Here is a 26,062-nt window from a genome sequence, read left to right as displayed (position 1 = left end):
TCATTATTGTGTTTTTCGTATTAAGTGAATTCAAGAGTAAGTATCAGATCAGTTGTCAATATGCCGCTTTTCTCGAAGTTAAGACAGATTACTACCAGAAAAGGGGTGCTTGAAGAAGCAGTTCCCATTCCTCCTAGGGACACTCCAGGGCATTTTATGTACCACAAGCATGGCTTAGATGCCATATTGTTTCTTGATCTATGGGTAGATTATACCAAGGGATTGCCGGAAAGTCAAAGGTGGCCCGCAGCGGGAACCTGGGATGCAGAGTGCATCATGAAAGTGGAGGAAGAGTTATGGAAAAAAAAGGTCAGACAGTCACAGAAAGACGCTGTTGAGTTATGGCGTAAAGAATCTCATAGACGTACAGAAAAAGCACGTAGACAAGAAGAGAGGAGTAAAGAAAGTTCAAATAAAGTTCAAGAAGATCTATTAATTGAGGAAGGTATCCGAGTGAAGTCAGAACAAGTAAATAGACAAAGAAATGCTCTTATGAATGGTATGTATCCCCTTCTAACCGAAGGACTACCAAAGGCTGTTCCAGGGATGCCAAAAGACTTGCCACCCCCGTTATTTCCAATTAAGGTACATCAAAAAGGGCATCCCAGAACCGCAGAAGATGTTTTTCTTTCCTCATATCTAGACGACACAGCTCCCGAGTATACTAACGCCACACTACATAGACCGTCTGGCGGAGGGGTTCAACGTCAGGATCAGGTATCCGACCCCGTGCAACAGCAAGTCCCGATACAAGCTTCGGCAAGCACATCTGTCCCCGCAGTCGATTCTACAGTGGTATCGACACCCATAGTTGCTGTGTCACGTTCAACGAACCCATTCACACCCGATGCCCCAGATGGGGCCACGGGAGGTGCTAGCAATACCTTTACACCACCCAGAATAAATAAACTTGTCTTTCAAGAATCAGCGCATTCACGTACACCTAAATTCGTAAGTGAACGTACGCTTAAGGAACTCCTTGTAAATTGTAGATATGACCCGGTGGTTGGTAAAGAGGACGAAATGGTCCTGGCATCATTACGCATCAGGCGAGCCGCAGAGTATTTAGCAAGGTTACCAGGAATGACTACGCATCTAGATAACATATACCATTTTGTTCAAACAGGACGAGATCCAGGATGTATTAACAGAGCTATGGAATTCCAGAAAGTAGAGATACAGGGGGAACTGTTACGTTTCCTCATAAACTGTGTGATCAGAAATCAAGACCGTCCGGGGGTAGACCCGAATGCAATGCTTATTCTTACAAGATGGAGCCAGAATATATCAGAAGGGAGACACGATAAGCAAAATTGTATAATAGCCATGTGCCGAAAAATCCGTAGAGAAATAGAGCGTATTCATGAAGAAAGATTGGGAACAGACGAGCTCGAGCAAGATGAAGTGTCCGAATCAGGGAATTCCGCAAGACAGTCAGAGACCATAGCCTATGTAGGCAGAGGAAGATCCTGTAATAATGCTAGATGTTTTTCTGATCCCATACACTCTGTATGCCCAAATAATAGCAGAACGTATCCGACGCCTGTAATAAATCTGAAGTCTCCTGAACATTTGTTTCAAGCCGCAGATAAAATACTACGAGAACGAAGGGGTTACCACCTCCTCGATTCCATGGATGAGCAAGAATTAGCCAGATCAGCTGTTCACTGGATTGACAGTCCTGAAATATACGGTGATGAGACCGTAGCACACACGTTTTTTAATCTCAGTGCAGATGAACAACGTTTAGCTGGAATCTATATGATTCAGCAACTCCTTATATTATATAAGAGCCAACATGCTGACCCTGGTCCTTTACCTGATATATTAACGGAACTACTCACGAACAGATGGAGAGGTTCTAGTAACAAGCTAATTAAAGAGATATTAGTGTCACGTAAACAGTATGTCCTTTTTGTAAATCCGGATTCTCTCTCGCTGCCCCACAGAGAAAGAACGCCGTACTATATGGATAGACAAAATCCTTTACGAGAAGTGCACCCAATAAAAGGCGAAGACAATGAGTTTCACCGTGTATTTGTTTACACACCCATATCAAAAATGGAATTATTAGAAATGAAGAAAGTAGTACCTAGTCATGACAAAGACCCAGCGGGTTTCCACCGAGAAATTAAAGACATGTTACTAATGGGAGAGTACACCTTTCCTGATATTATGACGATATTAAAGGTGCTTTTGCCTGCTGGCATCTATGAAAAACTGAAAGAAAAAGAGTGGGAAGTGGGAGACCAAAAGATAGACTGGACAGCATTAGCAGAGGAAGAAAGGGCCCGAACTGCAGGTTCAGGGCTCGGGGATAAAGTTAAACTGTTACCAGGTTTACTAGTACAGGTACTGCCACGTCTATTAACTACAAAAAAGGAAGATTGGGGTGCAATCACAGCCTGCAAACAAAAGCAAGATGAAGACACAAGCGATTATTATGCTCGATTTGAAAAATGTTTTGGTATAAACAGTGGTATAAAAGCAAGTAGTGACTCATATCCACATTTATTTGTGACAAAATTAGTGGAAAATGCATTGCCTCCAGTGAAGAATAGAATATTGAAATTCGAGAGTACCTGGCAAAGTAACACTCCGTCACAAATGCTACAAATGTTACAGTATCATCACAATAGAATTAGGGATGAACAAGAACACGAGCATAGACGCATGAAGGATACAAAAATGAAAATGCTAGTTTCTCAGACAGTACCAGCAGAGGGTCACAAAAAGGGTGTGACACATTCTGGTGATTCTGCAGCTCCCGTAAAAGGAACCTGCAATTACTGTAAGCAACTAGGCCATTATGTACACGATTGTCCAGTCCTGAAACGTAATATAGCTACAGGTATTGCAAAAGAGAGACCACGATTAGTTAGACAAGATCAGAATGAACAAGGAGCTATGCAGCATGGACAGTCCATGCCAGTTCAGCAACAGTCCATGCCAGTTCAGCAACAGTCCATGCCAGCCTCACAGCAGCCCATACAGTTTGTGCCAGCTGCACCACCGTTGCCTGCTACTGCCACACAAACCACAACACGACAAATGTATCAGACTGCACAATATGAATATCCTGAGTATCAGCGTTACGCATGAACAAGCCTAGAGAGGGAAGTTGACTTACCGCTCATCGAGATTCCTGTAGATCAAGAAGGACCGTATGTACATAGTGAATTGTTAGGTCAAGATAGAAAATTCTTACTCGATACAGGGGCAAGTCGAACAACTATAAAACGTAGTGAAGTTCCAGGGGCACCCCTCTCAGGCTCTCAAAATGTTTCCCTTGGTTTTTCAGGAAAACCTATTGTTAATGAAGTATCACAGCCTCTCCCACTTATGATAGGACCTTTGACACGAACTACAGATTTATTGCTTACTAAATCATGCCCAGAAAATCTGTTAGGAATTAAAACTCTGAAAGCACTAGGAGCCATAATATGTTGTTCTCCGGAAGGAGTAAGGTTGTTTCTACGTGATTTTAAAGGTCACTATGTGTCTAGGGACATGGATCCCCGACTACAGACTTTACCAGTACATCTATGGGCACAAGGCCCTACGGATGTTGGCTGCATGAACATTACACCATACCGAGTCACATTGAAAGCAGGAGTGGTACTACCACGAATGCGACAATACAAGTTGCCACATGATGCTGTAGTGGCTTTGCTGAAAATTATTGATGAGCTAATTGCCCAGGGAGTAGTTGTAGAAACAGACTCCAATGTATGTAATTCACCGATAATTCCGATTCTTAAACGAACTGATCCTACTGCCCCACCAGTATACCGATTGGTTATTGATTTGCGTGAACTAAACAAGTGCATTGTACCACAATTTCCTGTGGTCCCTGATATATCATCATTATTGACAGCAATTGATTCCGAAGCAACATTCTTTACTGTAATTGATCTCAAGAATGCCTTTTTCAGCGTCCCAATAGATCCGGAAAGCCAATATTTGTTCGGATTCAGTTTAAATGGGCGCAGCTTTAAATTCTCACGCGCTCCCCAAGGATTCACAGAAAGCCCCAGCATCTACAGCCAAGCACTGAAACGAGAACTTGACAGTATCCACATGCCAGTCAATACTGCACTGCTTCAATATGTCGATGATCTGCTGATCACCGCGAGAAGCGAACGTGAATGTGAAAAGGCTTCTCTGACAGTTTTACATTTTCTAGCCGACAAGGGGCACAAGGTGTCTCCTTCTAAGCTGCAATTCTGTGTCCAGCGAGTTATTTATCTTGGTCACTCGCTGTCCAAGGAGGGAAGGCAGCTTACACCAGATCGCATCCAGTTAATTGCTAACATGTCAATACCCCAGACACAAAAGGAAGTGCGGGCTTTTATAGGCCTCACTTCATATTGTAGGCAGTGGATCCCTCAGTACGCATTTCTAGCAAAACCACTCATTCAGCTAACCACACAGGAGGCAGCCACATCGACTGTTCTCCCTTGGACTCAGGAACATACACAAGCTTTTGAAAGCCTAAAGGAAGCTTTATGTCAAGCACCTGTTTTAGCAACACCATGTTATAGCAAACATTTTACACTTTTTGTTACAGAACGTGAAGGTACTGCCTTGTCAGTACTCACTCAGGATCAAGCAGGATCACGCAAGCCATGTGCTTATTTTTCCAGTACATTAGATCCCGTAGCTCAGGCTTTGCCTGCATGCCTGAAATCAGTGGCGGCGACAGCTTTAGCAATCAGACAAAGCGATGCCATAGTATTAGGACATCCATTGACAGTACAAGTACCACATGCAGTAGAGGTTCTTGTGAACCGAACACAAACACAACACTTGACCATAGCAAGACTTACCGGTTATGAACTGACATTGTTTCAACCACACATAGAGATCCGACGGTGTAATACATTGAATCCTGCTACACTATTACCTGTAATTGGAACAGACCCACTAGCTCATGATTGTGTTGAAATCATTGAAATAAAGACGAAACCTAGACAAGACTTGACAGACGTTCCATTGTTAGATCCAGACCTGACGTTGTATGTAGACGGATCGTGCATGAGAACAAGTACAGGAGATTTAGTGGCCGCGTATGCAGTCACAACAGACACTGAAGTTATTGAGACAAATTGTATAGATACTTTGTCAGCCCAAGCAGCAGAACTTATTGCTCTAACACAAGCCTGTATTCAAGCCACAAATAAGAAAGTTAATGTATACACTGACTCACGTTATGCATTCGGAGTTGTACACGACTTCGGCGTACTGTGGCGAGAGAGAGGTTATTTAACCTCCCATGGTGCCCACATTCAGCACGGACCCCTCATTCATGCCTTGTTAGACGCAATACATCTACCCACTGCTATATCGATTATGAAATGTAAAGCACACACGAAGGTTACTGATATCATTTCTCAAGGCAATGATTTAGCTGACAGAACAGCTAAACAGACTGCTCAGAATCGCACATTAGACATGACAAAGCCAATAGTTCAGACACCAACACAGTGTATGACAATTAAGGATCCCGCACTTGACGTAATTGACATACAGACACATGCTACTGCAGAAGAATTAAAGAAATGGACTGAACTAGGAGGGATCCAGACAGATCAGGGATGGATGACGAAGGAGAAATCTGTATGGTTTCTTCCTGACTCTATGGTCCAAGCCATTATAGCTACAATTCACAGCCCGGCGCATTTAGGAGAAAAAGCTATGCTAGATAGCATTCAACACATTTGGTTCAATAAACATTTACGAGCAGCAGCTAAACAAAAGGTCCGTACCTGTATGATATGTTGTCAGTTCAACCCGGGAAAAAGTGTTCCCGTAGAACAGGGTGGATTCCAGACTCCTGATCATCCTTTTGAAGTGCTCCAAATGGATTATATCCAGATGGAACGATGTCGAGGATTCAAATATGTTCTTGTAGTTGTCTGCGCTCTCTCCCGATGGACTGAGGCGTACCCAGTATCAGATTACACGGCCCCGACTACTGCCAAACAGTTAGTTCGAGAATTCTTCCCACGGTACGGGCTACCACGTGTTGTATATTCAGATAACGGCCAGCCTTTCTCATCCGAATTAATGAAACATGTCTCACTTTTGTTGGGATATCAGTGGAAGTTCCACTGTGTCCGACACCCCGAGGCAGCAGGTCTCGTGGAACGACATAATCAAATTTTGAAAATCAGATTGTCTAAAATATGTAAGGAGAAAGGTGTTGACTGGATAGTAGCCTTACCAGTTGCACTATTTTACATAAGAATGGTAGCACACTCTCGAACAGGGCTATCCCCGTATGAGGTGATCTTCGGAAGGCCACCAAATATGTGGGGGACGCCTGTACCACGTAAAATAAATGATGTTAATTGTAATATGCTGACAGATTACCTGGCTTCCTTGATGTCTGCACTACGATCTTGTCGTTCACAGGTAGCTGCAGCTTTTCCTGACAACACTGAGGTGAAACCCCATGACGTTGCTCCGGGGGATCTGGTGTTTGTGAGGAATTTCGATCGGAAAACCCAATTGGAGCCCAGGTGGAAAACACCGAAGCTAGTCCTGCTGACCACAAGAACAGCCGTGAAAGTGGAGGGCCGCAAAGGATGGATACATTCCAGTCACGTTAAGAAATTTCATGGACTATCCTCGGATATAGACACTGTGCCCTGCACTCCCTCACAGACTGATTCAAAACTTCCCTTTGTTGAAAGGAATGACTCTCAGAACTATAAATTAAAACTTAGGCCCAAACAGTCGAGCAATTTGATTGTTTAAGTCCTCTCCAAGGTGAAGCGGTTGAATTGTCTCTGACATGTATCCCTTGGACCTGAGTAGAGAAAATACCAGAGAAATGTTGAAACGACAGGCGTATTGTAAATCACTGCGTAGCTACTGTGTGAGGACATTATTAATTCTGTTTTTATTGAGTGTTTTAATAATCATTACGAGTGTGATTTTGCACATATATCATCCTATTTCTAGACATGTTTATAATATTACTGCTGAACATTCTTTTAGTGACCTACCGCCACATGAACTATCTTATAGACTTGCGCTGCGCAATAACACCTTCATTAGTATGTTACATCATTCCCATCAGACTAGTAATGCCACCAATTGTTGGGTGTGTGGCCGACTCCCTCCCTATCAGAATAACAAAGGAGTTCTGCCTTTCTTTCCACATCCGTTCACACACAATGGCTCCTGTGGAGCATGGTTTAGTTTACTAAATTCCATAGACCCAGACACAGCAGTTTATCAACAACATTGGATATGGGGAAATCTGAATCTAGTTTTATTCAAAGTCTGTCACCCTAATAAGGAAGGTCACCCCAGTAGAACAGGAACTGATTTAGAAAATGAAGTGTATAAATTAGGTAATTTTACGCCTAACCTCATGATTTTGAACGTCAAATCCGAAGTTGAATTAATTCTGCCCACTATGTCAGTATTTCCAGTTAAGGGTGAATTATGTGTGAGAAAAGTTGGTTCCATACACATGGGCCATAGCAAATGCGTTACTACAGTAGAATATAGTGATCAAGGGAAATCTTCATTTAGAGCTTCTCGCCATTCTTACTTTATATGTGGTCAGACGGCATATATGCGTCTGCCTCTAGATTGGGATGGTACCTGTTACATAGCATTCCTTTTGCCACCTGTTTTCCTAGCTCCCCCTGATTATTATCGAAATGTTCATTTAGTACACAAAAGAGAGCGTAGAGATCTCCCAGTTGTCGATTATACTGAGACGGCATGGGACAAGTATGTAGATTTCAATAAAGGTATCTTTCCCTATATAGGTACTATATCAAATAGTAAGCTGATACGCAGACTCACCAAGACTCTTGAAGCTGTAGTAAACGAGACTATAACCGCCCTAGGCAATCTGACAGAGGAACAATCAGTGATGAGAATTGTTGTTCTCCAGAATCGTCTTGTCCTTGACGTCATCCTGGCCGATAGGGGCGGAGCTTGCAGGGTCATCGGATCCAGCTGCTGCATATTCATACCAGAAAATTCGCCATCTGTATATAAAGCTATAACACGCCTTTATAAGATTGTAAGCCAGATACACGAGAATCCAGGCACTTGGACGTGGTCCGGGTGGTTTTGGAGTGTGATATCAGCCTGGGGATGGAGAGTTCTATCCTTCCTAGGTATTGGCCTTCTTATGCTCTTTAGTTGTTGTTTATGCCTGCAATGTGGACCAGCGATTTGTGGTCTGTGTGCCACATCATGCATTCCATATCAAAGTTCTCGTTCAAAATACCGGAAAAAGAAGGAAGAAGAAATGATGCTCCATGAGCAAATCGATGGAATAATGAAGATTGATATCTCTTGAAGGGCAAGTAGGGGACAAGGAGGGAATGTGGAAATGTGGATTTTCCTGATCAGTTATGTCCCCTATCTTGGACCCCAACGATTCTATGTGCATGTCACAAGTACATGTATGTCCCCTCCAGTTCCAGTTTCCAAGACGCAAACATATGTGTGTCTACCGTCGACATGTTCTCTGTCAGATCCGCCATCAATGGGCTGGATATTCAATTCCTAAGTATGAAAAGCCACCGACTTTATATGGCTAAGGTACTCCATTTTTACAGTTCAGGCAAGTAGGCCCGATTCTTTCCTCAAAGCCTTTCCCTGCTCTCTGTCTCTGACAGTTTCAGCTTGAGCTCGCATCTGTATCCATGAACTTTGTCCTACTCCCTGTGCAGCTAACGGTGCCTGCCTCGGCCAGTTTTCGCCTGCCTGCCAAGAAGCTGTATTTCACCTTCGAATTATCTATTTTGCTCTTCAGCCGATGCATTCCTGTCTAGTGATTTAGGTAAACATTTCCTTTAGCTCACAAGCAAAGGACTCAGCCTTTCCGTCCTCCTGCAAGTGATTCATAGCCCTGTTGCCATGGAAAGTTTTCTGCCCCTCGCTTCTCATATAGACACTTAGACGCTTGTACACGCACATACAGTTAGTATAGAATAGATTCTGTCCGAGAGTCCTTCCTTGTGGATAACATAGTTCTCTAAACATAGGATGTTAGATATGATTTGGGATTAGGTTGACATGACCCCCTAGACTTCTCGTCTCCACATGTAGAGCTAAATATCAAGTCCCCTTCACCCCCTAGTTGCACGTCAATCACACGTCATGCTGCTGCGCACGCATCCATGTTAAGTATTATCGTATAGATCCACCTATGTAAGATAATGAGAGCCAATCATGTTTCTTTTTGCTCCTTATTACGCCTAGTTTCAATTACGTATCACTATGTTAATTTATCTTATCAATTGTTACGCCTTTTTGCACTTGTTTCATTGTAAATGTATGACCTATAAAAGTTACTTCTTGTCAATAAAGTATTGTACTTCACTTCCTGAACCCTCGTGGTGACGGAACCTGAAGGCCGCGACTCGAGTCGGCCATTTTGGATGGAATAAAGCCCATTTAGAAACCTCTTATACCACGGATTTCTGCCTCTTGTTATTCTGAGCTATTTTACTTTATTTTAAGGATTCCGTATGAAATTCAGTTTCGGTAAAAAGAATATTTACCACACTCTGTCAGCACACCGCTGGTGTATGCCACGGGAGACTAGTCCCCATTGTTCTGCTTTTGGGACAGTACCACACCGAGGCCAATAGGGGTTGCATCCACAAAGAGTTCTGACTCACGGGTAGGATTGAAGTCACCAGCGTTGTGTCAGCTGACAATGCTAGCTTTGTTGCTTGGAATGCCTTTTCCTGATCGGGTCCCCAGTTCCAGACTGTGTTTTTTTTCATTAGTTCTCTCAACGGGACTGTGAGGTCCATCAGTTTTCGAAAGAATCAACCACAGTATGTCACCATACCAAGGATGCTTCTCACTCCATAATGGTGGTGGGTGCCGCTTGAATGTCCGGACGTTTACTGGATCAGGTAGTGCTCCATTCAGGGTCAATCGATATCTGAAGAATGCTATTTCCTTCTGGAGGAAAGCAGATTTCTACCTGTAAAGCGTGAGACCATTGGCTTGTAGGCGTTGGAATGTGGCTCTCAGGCGATTGAGGTGTTCTTCCAATGTGGGGGCATGTACCAAGATGTCATCACTGACATTAAGGACTCCTTCAAGATCAGTCAGCACTTCTGGAATACCTTAGCTGCACTAAAAACACCAAAACCGAGGCGCTTGTACCTTCTTAGGCCTATGTGGGTGGAAAAAATGGTGATGGCCCAAGACTCGGGATCCAGCATAAGCTTGGAGAACCACTTGGATCCACTTACTTCTGCTACGATGTCGTCGACAGTTGGCGTCAGATGACGTTCTCACCTAATGGCTAGATTGGGTAGGCGCATGTCGACACACATCTGAACTGTGGGGTTTGCATGCTACAACAATCGGGGACACTCACAGTGTCGGTCCATTGATCCTCTCAATTATGTTGGCCTGTTCTAATTTGGTCAATTCTTTCTCCACCTTGGGTCTCAGGTGAAAAGCCACTCTACGGTGTTTCAATGCCACAGGCTGGATCAAGTCATCAGCCTTGAGGTGTATCAGATGGTCTTTAAGGCACCCTATGCCCTCAAACAGAGCGGCAAATCTGGTTACCAGGTCATCAACACTTACACTGAAGGCAAAAACGACGAGCTGGAGATGCTCCGCAGTGCAACAGTGAGCAACATTCCTGAGCCTCCTTTAGTAGCATATACTTTGCTGTGAGTGGACTGAGATTCATGGGCAATTTCAGTCGTGAATATTCCGGCCAGTGGAAGTGGAGTTGTAGACCCATATGCAAACACCTGTGTAAAGATGGGGCACAAAGTAGGCTGAACAGGACGTGTCTGCATTACTTATTGTGCCATGATGAATGCTCCTGTGTCGATCAGCGCCTACACCTGATGACCACCGAGGAGTATGTTACACTTCGGGATGCATTTCTGGGGGTATCCCTCTGGCCGCATGGCATGAATGACATGGACTGCCCCTTTGATATCATAGTCATCCATGTCTCCCTCGTCCTCTGAGACATGCATCGCATGTAGAGTGTTGACTGGTTTCGTCCTCTAACCCCTCTGAGGTGTTGAGGAGAGGCATACTTTGCAAAATAGTTCTGTTTTTTGCACGCAGAGAATCTCTTTCCTTGTGCATGACATGGCCCTTGGTGTGGATATGAACCTCCACACCCATAGCATGTTTTAAGCGCAGGACTGGGCTTGGTGCGTGCTTTTCTTTTTTCAGGGGTTTGGGTAGCAACGGCATTGACGGGTTCTGTTTTGACTTGGAGTTCAATGCTGCTTCCAAGTGTGCTGCTCGCACCTTGGATAGCTCTTTGGACCTACCCATCATCAGCATGTCCACTATGGGCATTCCTGGAACCTGAAGTATGTTGTATCTCAGCTTTACAGATGAACATCCCTGAACGAACTGGGCTTGAATGTCATTGTTTTCACCTGGTATCATGCATGTGTTGGCTAGATCTCTCTGGTGTGAGTAGAAAGCATCCACTGACTCATCAGGTAGTTGTCTGGCTTGGCTTAATAGGAGACACTCATAGTCAGAGTTTGCGAGTGGCTCAAAATGGGCCATCAGTGCACGTATCAGTTTGCCATATGTTAATGGTGGTCCGGCTTCTGCGACAGATTTTCCCAGCTTGTGGATGGCTGCACCTCCCAGTTTCAGGAGCATGGGACGTTGTCTTTCATCTTCTAATGCCACAGCTGCAAAGTAAGGTTTGAGGTACTCTACCCATTCTTTCCACTTCGCAGCTCGAGCGGATGGGGGACCAGCGAATAGGAAAGGTTCAATCAGTGGTATGGCAGACATGACATTTTCTGTAAGTCACTTAAGTGCTTCAATAATTGAGCAACAGAATATGCTTTCCTCCTCCACCAGCAATCTTCATGGTAGAGCTCCACCACCACTGTAAAGGCAGTTTTGCTGTGCAGCAGGCAATGTCCATGCCACATGAGCCTCCAGTATGCCCTCAGAACCCCACTGTCCTCTTCACCGGAGCAGACGTGGACTGCACAAACTGGGGGTGGGGCGTCACACAGAGCACTCACACATAGAGTAAAGTTTCAGACTGGCTGATCACTGATGATGGATGCAAGGCATTGGTATGAGTGTCAACATGACTCACTGACTTAGAGCTGAGGCATCCGGCTTCTGCTGCACGATGGCCTCTTTACCGGGTCCAACGTGAGGCCAGGAGCAGCTGGGCCGGCACTGTGTAATTTGCCGTGAAGCCTTCCGACAGCAGCAGCGTTCGATGTGCGGCCAGAACATGCACCCCTCCCTGTTTTCACATAGTTCGCTTGCCCACGGACTAAACATAACAAGGAGTACTACTCTTTCACCTCATGCAATTGGCGATTTTTTGGTAACATTCGCCAGTCCAAGAAGTATTAGAATGCATGCTGGAGTATTTTTGGACTTGACCCTTGCTGCAGGGTCATTTCCAGACTTTTTACTTTCACTCCTCCATTTTTGCTGACTCCGTTTTTGTTGGCCTTAGTACTCTGTGCACTTTACCAATGCTAACCAGTGTTAAAGTGCTTGTGCTCTCTCCCCTAAACATGGTTAAATTGACTTATGCCTAATTGGCATATTTATTTTACTTGTAAGTCCCTAGTGAAGAGACTCTACCTGTTCCCAGGGCATATATATTAAATGCTACTAGTGGACCTGCGGCACTGATTGTGCTACCCACTTATGTAGCACTTTAAACATGTCTCAGGCCTGGAAGTACCATTTCAACCTGGCAAAGTAAACCTTTTGCCAGTCCCAAGTCTTCCTTTTTTAATACCTTGAGTAAGCCGCGGACAATGCCTTAGTCATTTAGTGCCTGTAGCCTGTCTCTGGTCACATAACTTGGTGCAGCTGACAGTGGGCTTTGTGTATTCCTCCCAGACAGCCAAACACAATAGGGAGCTTAGGTGTGCCGTGATGGGCCATCACTGGCAGGATGGGAGGGAGATGCTGGGCACAGCTCAACTTGCACATGAGTAGGCTGTGTCCTGCCTCCACAGAAAGGGCAGTATAAATGCAAATGGTCCCAGAACATACGTAAAATTGAAAAAAGGTAAACAAAATAACTGTTGCAACGAATAAGGCAGAACCAAAGTGTTATTTAATCACACTTGGAACAAGCACATAAATGCATTTGAAAAAATCACACTATTTATAAAGGTGCAGGGTGCCACGGGGAAGGGGAAGGAGTGACGAGTTAGGTAGGGTAGTAGGATAAGTGACATATAAGTGTTCATAACAATAATACAAATCAATTGCTGGGCACGTTGCTGTCGTGCCGATTAGTCAGGATTAGAGTCATTCATTGACAAAATTGAATGTTTAACCGAACAACCATATACAAGTGATAGTCCACAGTGCTCAACGCACTATTGAATGTATTGGCATGGTGGGATGTCGACGTTTCGACCCCTCTTCCAAGGTAGGTTGATTAAATCCTTACAGGTGGGGTCTTCCTCAGGACAAAGAGGATGGTTGAAAGGGGAAGGTGGGCACCTATAAAAAGATGGGTAGGAGTTAAAGAGTAGTAGAGCCAAGCGGGGATTTAAAATGCGAGGCTGGATATGGAAAATAAATGCCATAATTACCAGTTAAAGGAACGAACATCTAATCAGTGTCAGCTTAACAGCAGGGCAAAAAGGCTCCAAAGACGGGTGGGAGTGAAAAACACCTAAAAAGAATTAAAGGTGACATTGGAGTCAAGAAAATTTATTAAATTTGAATAAGTGGACAGAGGGTATGACTCCGTGTGAAAATGGACTTACGTGTATTGCTTGAAACAAAAGGGAGGAATTGATTACTCCATCGAAGCACACCGTCGCGTAGATCGGTATGTTGAGTGAAAATGAATCACTGGAAAAACAGCCTCTACAAACCAAATGGAGAGAGTGCTCATTTTAAATGTGAAACCGGATAGGTGAGAAATACAATGCCAACAGGACCTGGCCGCCCAACCTATCATCCGTATACTACGATATACAAAGGAGGGGGCGAGAAACCACAGACTAGGAAATAGACGTAGGAGAAACAGAATGAATCCAAGGAGCGAAATATCGCTTACACAATATGCATGAAAAAAGCACAATCATACGTTGAAATGTGGACGAACTCGTCGTGTGAACCATAAAAAACCCATAAGGGGGACTGGCCAATAAATTAATAAAAAACACAAAGAAAGAATTCAATATGAGAAAAGAACGCTTAACGCAATATGCAAAGGACAGGCAAAATCGTCAGTATACACGGGGACGCACTATTTATGGGAAGCATGGAAAAACATGGGTATACTTATCGGTCGGTTATGCCAAATACAGCGGGATGCCATACAGGCAGTGACTATACTTTGAGGCTGCGTTCGAGTCTCCAACTGCTTGGATATACCAGCTTACTGAGACCTCGGAGCGGCTCCCTGATATGAGAGAACGCTTATGACCGCGTGGGGGGGAACTGGCCAATAAATTACATAAATAAAACAAACCACTTTGAAAGAATTCAGTACAAGAAAGGATCGCTTAACGCAATATGCAAAGGACGGGCAAAGTCGTCTGCATACACGAGGACGCGCTGATTGTGGGAAGTATAAAAGCCTAGGATTAACTGATCGGTCGTTTAAGGCTAATAAAGCAGAATGCCATACAGTCAGTGACTCTACCTTGAAGCGGCGTTCGAGACTCCAACTGCTCGGATCTGGCTGCTTACTGAGACCTCGGAGCGGCTCCCTGATATGGAGAACGCTCACGGCCGCGTGACGCTGGACCGGGTGCAGCCGCTAAATGCTGCCAATACCGGGAGAGTGGAAGAAAGACCATTCTCGTAGTTCCTAATTGGGCTTGGAGAAATCGTGAATAAAAATTAATAAATAAACAATGTGGAAAAGTGTATCTGAATAGGTCCGGGTGTTATAATATTTAAGTAAGTAGAAGGCATAACCGGCAGTGGAGTCATAATCAGCTGAATGGGATTTGATTATGGACACGTAACGCCGTGAAAAATCATGGAACGAAGCGTCAGTGGTATGGAGGTGCCTGGTTGGTCAGCAAACATGGGTGTACATTTGGATTGACATCGTTTAACAGACACATGAAGGTGCGGCCAAAACTAATGGTCGGTTCTTAGGTAAACTAATAGTCAAATAGACATATTCGCACTGAGTACATGAATTGAATGCTTCTGAAGGTTGAAATGACAAATTGCGCTAAAAAGGATATCTCAGTTGTAGAGAATACAAGACATAAAAAAACATTGGTCGTTTGAAGGTGCATCATTAGAAACCAAGCATGTAAGCTCATGAAAATTTGCATTATCTAATAAAATTACGACAAAAAAGATGATAATTACATTGGGAAAAAGCAATCAATAGTAGTATGGAGGTGCAAACATATGTGTACATTTAGATTGACATCGTTTAACAGACTCATGAGGGTGCGGTCAAAACTAATGGTCGGTTCATAGATGAACTAATAGTCCAATAAACATATTCGCACTGAGTCCATGAATTAAATGCTTCTGAAGGTTGTAATGACAAATTGCGCTAGAGAAGATATCTCAATTGTAGAGAATACAAGACATAAAAAACATTGGTCATTTGAAGGTGCATCATTAGAAACCAAGCATGTGAGCTCCTGTAAATTGGTATTATCTAATAAAATTACGACAAAAAAGATGATAATTACATTGGGGAAAAAAAACCAGTCTAATAGTCATGTGGAAACAGAGCTCCTGTAAATAAATATTTGCTTGCTAGCTAATGAGAATATGGCAAAAAAATATTTCCAATAAGAAAGAAACATAGGGTATATTTATCATAAGAGTCTCATGGTCAAAATCACAGGATGTTTCAAGGGTAACGTGGACAACAAGTTAGATTACGGGCTGGGGAAAAGACAGAAGAAAATGAACATTGTTCACTAATTGCTGAGAATAGCTAATTGAGCATTACTTGGGTCTTGTTCATTCAGACCCGTTAGAATGGTATCGAAGCGTATCATCATTTTGGACTCTCTAATAAGCAGGATAGAGGATATATTGCCTCCCCGGGGTCCCAGTTCGGTTTTTTCCAAGACGATCCATTTCATTTCATCAGGGCGGTGTCCAAGTTGGTGATAGTGTTCAACTAGAGGTGCACCTGTCACGTTGCATCTTATCCTGCTTTGGTGTTGAAGAATTCTTGCCTTTACTTTCTGCTGTGTCTGGCCAATATATAGTTGGCCACATGGACAGAGGATCCCATAGATGACGTTGCTGGAATTGCAGTTTGTATGTGATTGCAAGGTAGAGTCACTGACTGTATGGCATTCTGCTTTATTAGCCTTAAACGACCGATCAGTTAATCCTAGGCTTTTATACTTCCCACAATCAGCGCGTCCTCGTGTATGCAGACGACTTTGCCCGTCCTTTGCATATTGCGTTAAGCGATCCTTTCTTGTACTGAATTCTTTCAAAGTGGTTTGTTTTATTTATGTAATTTATTGGCCAGTTCCCCCCCACGCGGTCATAAGCGTTCTCTCATATCAGGGAGCCGCTCCGAGGTCTCAGTAAGCTGGTATATCCAAGCAGTTGGAGACTCGAACGCAGCCTCAAAGTATAGTCACTGCCTGTATGGCATCCCGCTGTATTTGGCATAACCGACCGATAAGTATACCCATGTTTTTCCATGCTTCCCATAAATAGTGCGTCCCCGTGTATACTGACGATTTTGCCTGTCCTTTGCATATTGCGTTAAGCGTTCTTTTCTCATATTGAATTCTTTCTTTGTGTTTTTTATTAATTTATTGGCCAGTCCCCCTTATGGGTTTTTTATGGTTCACACGACGAGTTCGTCCACATTTCAACGTATGATTGTGCTTTTTTCATGCATATTGTGTAAGCGATATTTCGCTCCTTGGATTCATTCTGTTTCTCCTACGTCTATTTCCTAGTCTGTGGTTTCTCGCCCCCTCCTTTGTATATCGTAGTATACGGATGATAGGTTGGGCGGCCAGGTCCTGTTGGCATTGTATTTCTCACCTATCCGGTTTCACATTTAAAATGAGCACTCTCTCCATTTGGTTTGTAGAGGCTGTTTTTCCAGTGATTCATTTTCACTCAACATACCGATCTACGCGACGGTGTGCTTCGATGGAGTAATCAATTCCTCCCTTTTGTTTCAAGCAATACACGTAAGTCCATTTTCACACGGAGTCATACCCTCTGTCCACTTATTCAAATTTAATAAATTTTCTTGACTCCAATGTCACCTTTAATTCTTTTTAGGTGTTTTTCACTCCCACCCGTCTTTGGAGCCTTTTTGCCCTGCTGTTAAGCTGACACTGATTAGATGTTCGTTCCTTTAACTGGTAATTATGGCATTTATTTTCCATATCCAGCCTCGCATTTTAAATCCCCGCTTGGCTCTACTACTCTTTAACTCCTACCCATCTTTTTATAGGTGCCCACCTTCCCCTTTCAACCATCCTCTTTGTCCTGAGGAAGACCCCACCTGTAAGGATTTAATCAACCTACCTTGGAAGAGGGGTCGAAACGTCGACATCCCACCATGCCAATACATTCAATAGTGCGTTGAGCACTGTGGACTATCACTTGTATATGGTTGTTCGGTTAAACATTCAATTTTGTCAATGAATGACTCTAATCCTGACTAATCGGCACGACAGCAACGTGCCCAGCAATTGATTTGTATTATTGTTATGAACACTTATATGTCACTTATCCTACTACCCTACCTAACTCGTCACTCCTTCCCCTTCCCCGTGGCACCCTGCACCTTTATAAATAGTGTGATTTTTTCAAATGCATTTATGTGCTTGTTCCAAGTGTGATTAAATAACACTTTGGTTCTGCCTTATTCGTTGCAACAGTTATTTTGTTTACCTTTTTTCAATTTTACGTATGTTCTGGGACCATTTGCATTTATACTGTTTGTTACCCAGGTCCCAGTGACTATTGGGTTTGCCCTTTGTTCTAACGCTTAAATGAGCAGGTGCATACCTGCGAGGTATTCCTTGTGAATTTTCCTTTCTTCTATAAAATGGTGGAGAGTGAAACCCTTTCCTATACAGAGGAATACATCAACCAGCTGCTACAGGACCCTAGGAATCTCTTTCTGTCATCCGATACACCCAATATTGACTTCACACTTAATGATAAGATAGCAAAACTTGAACGTCTGGAAAAGAAACTAATTCGTACAAAACTCCATGGTCATTTACTCACTAAATATCTACAGGCTAATATTATACCAGTTGGGCTACAGATAAAAAATGAACCTGCCATTTTCGTGGATCTACCAAAATTCAAGGAAGGCTTCAGTTTCATTGCAAACAACGCATCGCGACATTGGATGGTCCTCGGAGTAGAAACTGCGGCTGAACAGGTCCAGGTCTTGACCAGAGAAATAGCCACCCTTAAACAAGAAATTGCAGGTGACTCAACCTTGATCAATGCCAAAAGTGCTCTGGAAAATCTCACAAAATCGCTAAAAGACTTTGAAACCACTACGCAGAATAAAAAACTCGACAAACTCTCCAAGGATATTAGGTTCTATGATAAAAAGAATACATATCCCTACCTCAACGAAGATTACTACAAACAGGACAATTCTGGTCGTTTCACGGGAAGAGGCAGAGGGTCCTTCAGAGGGAGAAGGAATTACACTACTTTTTCCGATTCTACGGTGAGCTCTGACAGTGATCCTGAGGCCCCTGGCCCCAGCTACGACTATAATTACCGGGACAACTGGTACCCCCCTCAAGGCTATTATCCTTTTTTAGGGGAAGGCCAATGGAGACCACCTCGAGGACGAGGTGGCAATTGGCCGAGAGGACCCCCGAGAGGCCAGCAGAATCCACCAAGCGCCAGTTGGGACAGAGGCCGAGGTACAACCCCGAAACAAGTCCGATTCCAACAAGAGAACCACGGAGAGATATCCACGAGGCGCAAAGTCTACAGATGGTAGAGCCCAGTGAGAACCCAGTGGTTAACATCTCTACATATAACCTTAACACTGACGAACAGGCTGTACTTTGCAAGGGCCTGTCTTTTGTTCCAACTGCCCATCCGAACTCTTTCAACCTTAAGACTGAACTCCACGGTTTTTTTCGTAAGATCCGTTTGAGGTATTTTTTCAGGAACACTGAAGATAGTCCTTCTAAATCTGTCACTGGATTAAGGCCTCCATCCAAGTTTGTCCCGCCTGCCAATGCCATGAGTAGCAGGATTTTGGCTTACGAGAGCATGGTTCTGAACGATGTCAACACTTTACTTTCAACATACAAACACACCATACCTAACACCAGCAAGTCTGAAAAAGCGGCTCTCCTAACCCTTAAAAATAACAAAGACATTGTGATTAAGTCTGCTGATAAGGGCGGAGCTATAGTGGTGCAAGATACGACTGCATATAAATCGGAGATTTTAAGGCAGTTACAAGACGGTGTCAGTTATTCTTTACTGAAGTCTGATCCCACGAAGGACCTGATGGGTGAAATCCATCAAATAACTCTGGATGCTTTGAACTGTGGTTTTCTAAGCAAATTAGAATATGATTATCTCAATCAACAACATCCACGACTCCCTACCATCTATACCTTACCAAAGATACATAAGGACATCCTACATCCACCGGGTCGCCCGATAGTATCCGGCTGCGGTTCACTATTGGAACCTCTATGTAAGTACATAGACTTTTTTCTAAAACCGTTAGCAGAAGAAACAGAAACATACCTTCGAGACACCATGCAAGTCATTGCAATGATTGACCAACAACCATTCAACTCCAGTGAACAGATACTTGTCACCTGTGATATTGTCTCACTATACACCAGCATTCCACAGGAACCAGCATTGGCGGTTATGCGGAATGTTTTGAATCTTAGACCAGCACCAACAAGGGTACCTACGGATTTTATCATAGCTCTTTTGACCATCGCTATGAAAAAGAATTTCTTTTATTTCCAAGGAAAGTACTATGTACAGACGAAAGGAGTCGCAATGGGAGCTGCCTTCGCTCCAGATCTAGCGATCCTGTATATGGATAATTTTGAGAAACGTTTCATCCTCAACAACAACCCCTTTGCAGTACACGTCAATATGTGGAAGAGATATATTGACGATATATTAATAATCTGGAATGGCGAGACTACTGAACTCAATTTGTTCCACCAATGGCTAAACCAATGCGACCAAGATATTCAGTTCACTATTCAGTCCAGCACACAGGAAATACCCTTCCTTGATCTGAAAATCTTTTATGAAGATGAGAAACTTCTTACTACCCTATATAGGAAGCCGACGGAAAGAAATTCCCTACTGAGATACAGCAGTCACCACCCACGCGGATTGCGCGATAATCTCCCCGTGGGACAGTTCCTGCGAATCCGCAGGAACTGTACCAAACGTACAGACTACACAACAGAGTCTGAGAACCTAACTGCCAGGTTAATCTCAAGAGGTTACCCAAAACGACTGGTGAAGAGGGCCCAGAAGAGGGCCTGGTATAACCCACGAGACTCTCTGCTTTCACCCAAAGATCCTAATGCATCATGCCAAAATAATAAGATGATATGTGTCACAACATTCTCCACTCGTAGTAATGCAGTGAAAAAGATTATTAACAAACATTGGAGCATTATATCTACCGAGATTGACCAACCTAACGTACCGATGCATTCTTTTAAGAAAGCAATGAGTATCAAGGATCATGTGGTGCATTCCTTCCTTGAGGACCCAGTCGAAACGACCATTCGGTCACTCTGGAATCTACCTCCAATCATAGGCCATTTCAAATGCGGGTCGTGTAAAGCATGCCCAACAACTATGCAATCAAAGAACTTTGAATATAAACATCAGACCATCACATTGCAATCACATACAAACTGCAATTCCAGCAACGTCATCTATGGGATCCTCTGTCCATGTGGCCAACTATATATTGGCCAGACACAGCAGAAAGTAAAGGCAAGAATTCTTCAACACCAAAGCAGGATAAGATGCAACGTGACAGGTGCACCTCTAGTTGAACACTATCACCAACTTGGACACCGCCCTGATGAAATGAAATGGATCGTCTTGGAAAAAACCGAACTGGGACCCCGGGGAGGCAATATATCCTCTATCCTGCTTATTAGAGAGTCCAAAATGATGATACGCTTCGATACCATTCTAACGGGTCTGAATGAACAAGACCCAAGTAATGCTCAATTAGCTATTCTCAGCAATTAGTGAACAATGTTCATTTTCTTCTGTCTTTTCCCCAGCCCGTAATCTAACTTGTTGTCCACGTTACCCTTGAAACATCCTGTGATTTTGACCATGAGACTCTTATGATAAATATACCCTATGTTTCTTTCTTATTGGAAATATTTTTTTGCCATATTCTCATTAGCTAGCAAGCAAATATTTATTTACAGGAGCTCTGTTTCCACATGACTATTAGACTGGTTTTTTTTCCCCAATGTAATTATCATCTTTTTTGTCGTAATTTTATTAGATAATACCAATTTACAGGAGCTCACATGCTTGGTTTCTAATGATGCACCTTCAAATGACCAATGTTTTTTATGTCTTGTATTCTCTACAATTGAGATATCTTCTCTAGCGCAATTTGTCATTACAACCTTCAGAAGCATTTAATTCATGGACTCAGTGCGAATATGTTTATTGGACTATTAGTTCATCTATGAACCGACCATTAGTTTTGACCGCACCCTCATGAGTCTGTTAAACGATGTCAATCTAAATGTACACATATGTTTGCACCTCCATACTACTATTGATTGCTTTTTCCCAATGTAATTATCATCTTTTTTGTCGTAATTTTATTAGATAATGCAAATTTTCATGAGCTTACATGCTTGGTTTCTAATGATGCACCTTCAAACGACCAATGTTTTTTTATGTCTTGTATTCTCTACAACTGAGATATCCTTTTTAGCGCAATTTGTCATTTCAACCTTCAGAAGCATTCAATTCATGTACTCAGTGCGAATATGTCTATTTGACTATTAGTTTACCTAAGAACCGACCATTAGTTTTGGCCGCACCTTCATGTGTCTGTTAAACGATGTCAATCCAAATGTACACCCATGTTTGCTGACCAACCAGGCACCTCCATACCACTGACGCTTCGTTCCATGATTTTTCACGGCGTTACGTGTCCATAATCAAATCCCATTCAGCTGATTATGACTCCACTGCCGGTTATGCCTTCTACTTACTTAAATATTATAACACCCGGACCTATTCAGATACACTTTTCCACATTGTTTATTTATTAATTTTTATTCACGATTTCTCCAAGCCCAATTAGGAACTACGAGAATGGTCTTTCTTCCACTCTCCCGGTATTGGCAGCATTTAGCGGCTGCACCCGGTCCAGCGTCACGCGGCCGTGAGCGTTCTCCATATCAGGGAGCCGCTCCGAGGTCTCAGTAAGCAGCCAGATCCGAGCAGTTGGAGTCTCGAACGCCGCTTCAAGGTAGAGTCACTGACTGTATGGCATTCTGCTTTATTAGCCTTAAACGACCGATCAGTTAATCCTAGGCTTTTATACTTCCCACAATCAGCGCGTCCTCGTGTATGCAGACGACTTTGCCCGTCCTTTGCATATTGCGTTAAGCGATCCTTTCTTGTACTGAATTCTTTCAAAGTGGTTTGTTTTATTTATGTAATTTATTGGCCAGTTCCCCCCCACGCGGTCATAAGCGTTCTCTCATATCAGGGAGCCGCTCCGAGGTCTCAGTAAGCTGGTATATCCAAGCAGTTGGAGACTCGAACGCAGCCTCAAAGTATAGTCACTGCCTGTATGGCATCCCGCTGTATTTGGCATAACCGACCGATAAGTATACCCATGTTTTTCCATGCTTCCCATAAATAGTGCGTCCCCGTGTATACTGACGATTTTGCCTGTCCTTTGCATATTGCGTTAAGCGTTCTTTTCTCATATTGAATTCTTTCTTTGTGTTTTTTATTAATTTATTGGCCAGTCCCCCTTATGGGTTTTTTATGGTTCACACGACGAGTTCGTCCACATTTCAACGTATGATTGTGCTTTTTTCATGCATATTGTGTAAGCGATATTTCGCTCCTTGGATTCATTCTGTTTCTCCTACGTCTATTTCCTAGTCTGTGGTTTCTCGCCCCCTCCTTTGTATATCGTAGTATACGGATGATAGGTTGGGCGGCCAGGTCCTGTTGGCATTGTATTTCTCACCTATCCGGTTTCACATTTAAAATGAGCACTCTCTCCATTTGGTTTGTAGAGGCTGTTTTTCCAGTGATTCATTTTCACTCAACATACCGATCTACGCGACGGTGTGCTTCGATGGAGTAATCAATTCCTCCCTTTTGTTTCAAGCAATACACGTAAGTCCATTTTCACACGGAGTCATACCCTCTGTCCACTTATTCAAATTTAATAAATTTTCTTGACTCCAATGTCACCTTTAATTCTTTTTAGGTGTTTTTCACTCCCACCCGTCTTTGGAGCCTTTTTGCCCTGCTGTTAAGCTGACACTGATTAGATGTTCGTTCCTTTAACTGGTAATTATGGCATTTATTTTCCATATCCAGCCTCGCATTTTAAATCCCCGCTTGGCTCTACTACTCTTTAACTCCTACCCATCTTTTTATAGGTGCCCACCTTCCCCTTTCAACCATCCTCTTTGTCCTGAGGAAGACCCCACCTGTAAGGATTTAATCAACCTACCTTGGAAGAGGGGTCGAAACGTCGACATCCCACCATGCCAATACATTCAATAGTGCGTTGAGCACTGTGGACTATCACTTGTATATGGTTGTTCGGTTAAACATTCAATTTTGTCAATGAATGACTCTAATCCTGACTAATCGGCACGACAGCAACGTGCCCAGCAATTGATTTGTATTATTGTTATGAACACTTATATGTCACTTATCCTACTACCCTACCTAACTCGTCACTCCTTCCCCTTCCCCGTGGCACGCTGCACCTTTATAAATAGTGTGATTTTTTCAAATGCATTTATGTGCTTGTTCCAAGTGTGATTAAATAACACTTTGGTTCTGCCTTATTCGTTGCAACAGTTATTTTGTTTACCTTTTTTCAATTTTACGTATGTTCTGGGACCATTTGCATTTATACTGTTTGTTACCCAGGTCCCAGTGACTATTGGGTTTGCCCTTTGTTCTAACGTCCACAGAAAGGGCTGCATACCCCTGTAGTTAGTCTGGAGCCAGGACAGGCAAGACAGGATGCCTGGGAACTTCAAACTTAAACCTCTAGAAGTTTATTACCCACTTCAGAGGCACAACTGGGTATAAACACTAGAACTCAGGCCCCACAACTTCAGTACCCTTCTGGACCTGTGGATACCCTGCCAGGAAGAAGGGCTGCTGTGCTGCTCCAAGGACTGCGACTGCTACTCTTCTGGACTGCTGCTCTGAAGGAACTGCTGCCCTGCTGTGCTGACCTGCTGTCTGCTGTCCTCTTGCCTGAGAAGAACTGGACCTGTATCTCTTGAACCTAGAATGACTCCAAGGGCTAGTTGGCTTGCCTCCTGATCTGAAGCCTCAGTGGTATAACAGGCTTCCAACAACATTGCATCTTTGCCTGGAATCTGACATCTTTGAGTATATCCCTGCCAAGTGGTGCCAGCCCAGTCCTGGACCCATGGAACTGGGCTTAAGGTGCTCTGCTATCCTCTGTGGATACAACAATCTGATGCATCTCTTCTGCGGTGCAACCTGAGCAGAACTGACTCATCGCTGCAGCTGCGTGGATTGGACCCGTTGCAAAGATGTACCACACATTGCAGCTCTTCAGAACTGCTACATCACTCCGACTGCTAGACACATCCTTGGAGCAGGCCCTCACATCCCTCGTTGAAGGCACCCTCGACGATGGACTCCACATGGCAGCCTTACAGCTCTTCAGAACTGATGCGTCACCCCCAACTGTGCGCCACATCCTCGCAATTGGACTTCGCACCACAAGCCCCATCGAAGGGATTCTCGACAACAATGCAGGCCCTCACATTGCAGCCTCGCTGAATGTGTGTCGGCTGCATGACGCTTCTTCGACACACGCAACACTCTGCAAACCAAGATTTAAGGTAGTTTATTCAGCGGGCCTAACTGGATCCCTGTAGCCCGCCTGCGTTCCATTGCAGTCATTCTTTACTTGCGATTTTGGACCATTACAGCATGACCAAATATCCATAGTTGGTGCTTTGTGCTTTTTGGCACTATTTTCACCAAAATCTTTAAAATGTAATGTAATGTATCTGGTTCAACTGATTGGTTTTTTGTCATTTTGGTCTTGTTTTATTTATTAAAGAAAGTTCTATTTTTCTTATGTGGTGTGGGATACTTTTTGTGTGCTGTTTTCACTTTAGTACCATTTGAAGTGTCGCACAAATACTTCACACATTGTCTTTAAGCTAAGCCTGACTGCTCTGTGCCAAACTACCAGTGGGTTGAGAACAGGTCAATTTTGGGTTTGTTTGTGACTTTCCCTGAGAAGGGTTTTGCCCCCCTTGACCAGTAAACCAATTTCTTACAACTACCTTACTTCTGAAACACATAATCAATCATCATATGGTTTATAATCATCAATTCTTTGGCTCCAAATACAGTCTATGCAGATAACAATATTTTTACTCAATTTTACCCAGCATCAACAAAACAAACATGACATGTTTAAAAGTGATAACTGCATTAAGGCATGCAACTCATGGAAACAGCTTTTATGAATGCCTGTGTTTACATACTTTAGTATATTAAAGCATACCTGTTCTGTTAGACCCGTCCACCTAAGTGTGGTCTCCACCCAAACGTTTTGCCTTATTCTTCAATTATTTTGTTGATCTCGTTTTTGTTGGCCCTTGGACTCTGTGCACTTTCCCACTGCTAACCAGTGCTAAAGTCAGTGTGCTCTCTCCTTTAAAAATGGTGAAATTTGCTTACACCCAATTGGCACATTTAATTTACTTGTAAGGCCCTGGCAAAGTGGTAATACATGTACCCAGAGCCAATAAATTAAATGTTAATAGTGGGCCTGCATCACTGATGGTGCTACCCAGTTAAGTAGCCT

At 43.3% G+C, this 26,062-nt stretch overlaps 3 long non-coding RNA genes across 3 annotated transcripts; 2 read left to right on the top strand and 1 right to left on the bottom strand.

Annotated features, from left to right (window-relative positions):
• Positions 1-13,027: 13,027 nt before the first annotated feature.
• LOC146868671 (uncharacterized) lies at positions 13,028-13,889 on the bottom strand. The gene is made up of 3 exons (XR_014966363.1): positions 13,761-13,889; positions 13,584-13,666; positions 13,028-13,491 (listed from the first exon to the last, which is right to left on the bottom strand). It is a non-coding gene; the product is annotated as an uncharacterized LOC146868671 (long non-coding RNA).
• Positions 13,890-17,024: 3,135 nt separating this feature from the next.
• Positions 17,025-17,914, top strand: LOC146868670 (uncharacterized). Its single transcript, XR_014966359.1, has 3 exons — positions 17,025-17,153; positions 17,248-17,330; positions 17,423-17,914. It is a non-coding gene; the product is annotated as an uncharacterized LOC146868670 (long non-coding RNA).
• A 5,312-nt stretch (positions 17,915-23,226) lies between these two features.
• LOC146868669 (uncharacterized) lies at positions 23,227-23,941 on the top strand. The gene is made up of 3 exons (XR_014966354.1): positions 23,227-23,355; positions 23,450-23,532; positions 23,625-23,941. It is a non-coding gene; the product is annotated as an uncharacterized LOC146868669 (long non-coding RNA).
• Positions 23,942-26,062: the final 2,121 nt, after the last annotated feature.

The sequence above is a fragment of the Triturus cristatus genome, chromosome 1_2 (assembly GCF_964204655.1).
Source record: "Triturus cristatus chromosome 1_2, aTriCri1.1, whole genome shotgun sequence".
NCBI classification, from domain to species: domain Eukaryota; kingdom Metazoa; phylum Chordata; class Amphibia; order Caudata; family Salamandridae; genus Triturus; species Triturus cristatus.
The sequence above is the reverse complement of the archived record's forward strand: the minus strand, read 5'-3'. Positions and strand labels throughout refer to the sequence as shown.